The 5,043-nt window shown below is 47.5% G+C and overlaps 1 pseudogene; it reads left to right on the top strand.

Annotated features, from left to right (window-relative positions):
* The window catches only part of LOC102477706 (eukaryotic translation initiation factor 2 subunit 2-like), a 3,176-nt pseudogene extending 243 nt beyond the window's left edge, over window positions 1-2,933 (top strand).
* Window positions 2,934-5,043: the final 2,110 nt, after the last annotated feature.

Below are 5,043 nucleotides of genomic sequence, written 5' to 3'. Positions count from 1 at the left end.
AGCCTGCCCCTCCCGGGGGGGCATGGCTGGGGCTGGCCTGGGTCATTGGGCCGCCAGTGACTCCTACATCAAAGGCTCCTCTTCTCTCCTCCAGCACCTGACCCAGACGTGTAGTTTCTCCTTAGAAGGACCCAGGGCTCCGAGGCTAAGTGCCTAGCCTAGACCTGGGCCAGAGATGGACATGAGCCTGTGACTCTCACCCTTCTAGGCAGGGGTCACCAGACTATTGGGGCCACTTTGAAAGGGCTCAGGGGCAAACCTGAAAATCTTACACCAGCCAAGATGGGGCTCTTGCTGGCCCCTGAGATGGGACTACCCATAAGGAAGCCGCCAGGATTGGAACGCACCTCATGTGCATAAATACACATGTTCATGGAGACAGAAACTTGTTTGCTACCTTTGGAGGGTACCAGGAAACTGTTTTGTATTTTGAAAACAGGTAAATAAAGAGGAAGAATCAAGTTATTTTCCCCTCCCAAAAAAGATTATTTGTAGGTGGTTAAGACACCAGACTCTCACATGGCCAACCACAGTTCAAGTCTGAGTCAGTGGCTTGAAATTGGGACCACCAGATGGCGTAATGGTTACATCGCTAGACTCCCATATAGTCAACTGTGGTTCGAGTCCCAGATCTGGAAGCTTAAAGTTCATGCCCAAGATCCTGAGAGAATGCAGGAGAAGGAATTGCAGTGTGGCCATTCCCCAAAGGAGGGGGTATTTCTGACTCTCTGGTGAGTGCGCAAGCCCTATAGCAAAAATCTCTCAAGTGTGGTGGTGGGAGAGGTGTCACAGGATCTGCGCTGCTGCTGGGGCTGAGACTGACCCACGCAAGTTCCCATCCGTGCCAAGCCCACTCAAGCTGCAGCCATGCCCGGGGACAAGATGATTTTTGACCCTACTATAAGGGAGGGGAGGGAGAGAGGGAAGGGAGGGGGAGAGGGAGGGGAGGGGGAGGGAGGAGAAAGAGAAAAGAAGAAGAAGAAGAAGAAGAATCATCATCATAATCAGCAGCAGCAGCTTTTCACATTAGACAAGGAAGGGGATGCCCAGACAGAAGAAACCCAGCCCTCAGAAACCAAGGAAGTGGGGGACCCGCAGTTAGCGTAATGGCTATGTTGCTGGATTCCCACGTAGTTGACCGCGGTTCGCTTCCCGGACCCGGTGGCTTAAACTCATGCCTGGTGTGTGTTTGTGCGTGCCCAAGATCCTGAGAGGAGAATGGAGGAGAAAGGATTGTGGCGTGACCATCCCCCAGGGGGTGATTTCTCGCTTTCTATCTCTCTGTCTCTCTCTGTCTGTCTGGCAAGAGCATGCATCCTATAGCAAAAACCCCTCCAAAAAAAAAGAAAAAAGAAAAAGAAACCAAGGAAGTGGAACCAGAGCCAACTGAGGACAAAGATGTGGATGCAGATGAAGAGGACAGTAGGAAAAAAGATCCTTCTGATGATTTAGATGACTTGAACTTCTTTATCTGTTGACGATATTTTGATCAACTGGACGGGAGAAATGTTCACATATTGAAATGTTCACTTTGTAAGCTAAATTATGTGATTGAATGTATTAAAAAACAAAACAAAACAAAACAAGAGTTAGCCCCACTCCAAAAAATAAAGAAAAAGAAAAACAACAAATAAAGATATTTGATACTGAGGAAGCTAAAGAAGGTGTAACGGGTCTTAAGATTGACAGTGATGTTCAAGAACCAGCAGAACCAGAGGATGACCTTGACATTATGCTTAGCAATAAAAAGAAGAAAAAGAAGAATGCTAAGTTCCCAGATGAGGATGAAATGCTAGAGAAAGACGAAGCTTTAGAAGATGAAGACAGCAAAAAAGATGGTGGTATCTCATTCAGGAGCCAGGCAGGTCCAGCTTGGGCCAGCTCAGAAAGAGGTCACACATGACGAGCTACTGACTCGAGTGCTTAACATTGTGAGGGAAAAGAATCTGGCTACGTTGCTGGAGAGAAAAGGACATTTGTCAGGAAACCTCCGCAACTTGTCCGAGCAGGAACTAAGACACCTTCTTCTGGCAACTTTACGTATCTCTGTAAACTACTCCATGGTCGACCCAGACACCTTGCGTTTTATTGGCTGGATTGGGTATAAGTGGTTCTACAGATGGTAATAACCAACTAGTAATCAAAGGAAGATCCAACAGAAACAGACAGAAACTGTCTTGAGAAGGTATACCAAGGAATATGTCCCTTGTCACACAGGCCGATCACTAGACACAATCTTGCAGAAGGATACTTGACTCTATTTCTTACAGGGCGAAACTTGTCATTCTCGATGCTCTGTTGCCAGTATCAAAACCGGCTTCCAGGGTCACAGACGAGTGAGCACAGCTCCACACCACAGCTAACTAGTTTGCTAATCACCATTGATTTTGCAGTGTCTTGTGGAGATTTGGCTGGACAGGTTTACCATCAGAATGGACATACTATTGTGCTGAAAACAAGATAGAAAAGCTGCCAAGTACTTTGGCGAGTGGTTGGTTGGTCAAAATCTTTGCAAGATGCCAATGCTCAAGCTGTCGACATACTCATTGCATACTTCAACAACTGTCAGAGGAACAGTGATATGGGGTAAAGAGGTGCTTTTTAAAAATCGTCCATAGACTTCTGTAAAATGCAAGATAAATTAAAGTTATTATAACAGTGATTCTTTAAAAAAAAATCTCTCTAAAAAAAAAAAAAAAGAAAGAAAAGGAAAGGAAAGAAAATCATGCCAGGTACATGTGCATTCATGCCCAAAACCCCAAGAAGAGCACAGAGGAGACGAGACTGCAGTCTGGCCCTCTGGCCCTCCGGCCCCTCAGCATACTCAGGCCCAACTGGGGGATCTGAACCAGAGTGGCCACATGGCCTCCAGCTCTGCAGGGCCCTGTGACGGCTTCACCACTGTGACTGGGCAAAATCGTTGTTCTAAGTGAACCTCTAAGCGCTCCCTGAACGGAGGGCTAAGGTCTTGCAAAAATCCTTCTTCATAAAAGCAGCATGAGCACTGACAGGAGATGTCCAAAACTCCAGAAATTAACCAGAGGTGTGATGTTGATGGGTGATAAGTATCGTGGTCTGTCCAGAGGGGGTATTAGTCATTTTAAAAAGGAAGGACATTCTGACACGTGCTGCATGAACCTTGAGGGTATTGCGCCATGTGAAATAAGCCAGTCACGAAGAGACAATTGCTGTATGATTCTACTTAGATGAGGTCCCCTGAGTGGTCAAAGTCCCAGGGACAGGAAACAGATGGTGTCAGGGCTCTGGAGGGGACAGGAGTGATGTGGTTGAGCACAGCCTGTCTCACAGGACGAGTTCTGGAGACGGTGGTGCTGGTTGAGCAGTGTAAACATACTCAATACTGAGCTGTATGCTTACAAATGTTATGGTGGTGCATTTTTTTAAAGAGAGATTTTTGCTATAGGGCACGTGTGCTCGCCATAGAGAGAGACAGAAAATGAGAAATCACCCCCCAGGGGGGATGGCTACACCACAGTCCCTTCTCTTCCATTCTCCTCTAGGAATTTTGGGCATGCACTCACATGTGCCCAGTGTGAGTTTAAGCCACCAGGTCTGAGACTCGAACCGTGGTCGACTACATGGGAGTCCGGCGATGTAACCATTATACCATCTGCTGGTCACAAGGCGGTAAATTTTAAGTTTTATGTATTTAACTATAATTAAAAACAAACAATAAAACAGAGGCCAGTGAGATGGCACAGTGGTTAAGGTGGCTTGATCCCACATAGCTAACTATGTGGTTTTGGTCCTGAACCCTGGGGCTTGAAAGACATACCTGACACTTGTGCATGTGTGCCCAAAACCCCAAGAGAAGAATGGAGGAAAAAGGATGGCATCATGGGGGTGCTTTCTTACTTTTTCTCTCTCTCTGTTTCTCACTGTCAACTGCACGCACCCTGTAACAAATTAAAAAAAAAAAACAATTTTTTTAAAAAACGGAAGAAATTTTGGGGAATGAGATGTCCAAAAGGAGGCTCTGAGAAACACATTCCCAGAGATCTTGACAGCCAGACACCCCTGCAGGGCTGAGTGCAGGCTGTGAAGGAACTTGGAAGGTCGGCAAGCCTCAAGGGTTCTGCGCAATCAGAATGTGAAGGCAGAAATAGGCTGGAGATGCTGGAGCATTAAAGAGGAGCCCGACAGGGAACCAGCAGTTAGCGTAATGGCTATGTCGCTGGACTCCCACGTCGTCGACCGCGGCTCACATCCTGGACCTGGTGGCTTAAAACTCACGCCGGGTATGTGTGCGTGCGTGCCCAAGATCCCGAGAGGAGACTGAAGGAGAAGGGATTGTGGCGTGACCATCGCCCCTGGGGGGTGATTTCTCACTTTCTGTCTCTATGTCTCTCTCTGTCTGTCTGGTGAGCGCACGCGCCCTATAGCAAAAGAACCTCTCCAAAAAAAAAAAAAAAAAAAAAAAGAGGAGCCCGACACACAAAGCCTAAGCAACAGGTTGGACTCACTGGCGAGGCCTTGAGATCTCTGTCACCTCACTGGCTGATGGCTTAGCACCTGCACAGCACAGAGAATATAGACTTCACAGAGTGGGCCTGGGAAGTCACGGAGCAACCCAACAGCAGTTACAACCCCTGGGAGAAAAGAATGCGGGTTCTAGTTCCCACATCACACAGCGTGAACCCACAGGAAGACAGGAACACCGTCAGAAGTGACCAGGTGGTGTGCACAAATGAAGCATGAGCGTGCTCTGCTTGCTTATTTCTCGTCCCTCCTTCCCTGTGATTAAAAAGATAGCTGCACAAAGTAATAATTACAAAAATGTTTTGAGGGACCAGCAGCAAGTGGTGTGGTGGGTAAGATGCTGGATTCCCACACGGCTGACCATGGTTCTAGTCCTGCACCCAGAGACGTGAAAATCATGCTGGGCACATGTGTGTGTGCATGTCTAAGATCTCGAGAGGAAAACAGAAGAGAGAGGTTTGTGGTGTGGCCATCCCCCTGGGGGTAGATTTCTCACTTTCCCTCTTTCTGTCTCTCTCCAGCAAGCACAGCAGCCCATGGCAA

Source organism: Tupaia chinensis, unplaced genomic scaffold (genome assembly GCF_000334495.1).
Source record: "Tupaia chinensis unplaced genomic scaffold, TupChi_1.0 Scaffold144022_1, whole genome shotgun sequence".
Taxonomy (NCBI): domain Eukaryota; kingdom Metazoa; phylum Chordata; class Mammalia; order Scandentia; family Tupaiidae; genus Tupaia; species Tupaia belangeri.
The sequence above is the reverse complement of the archived record's forward strand: the minus strand, read 5'-3'. Positions and strand labels throughout refer to the sequence as shown.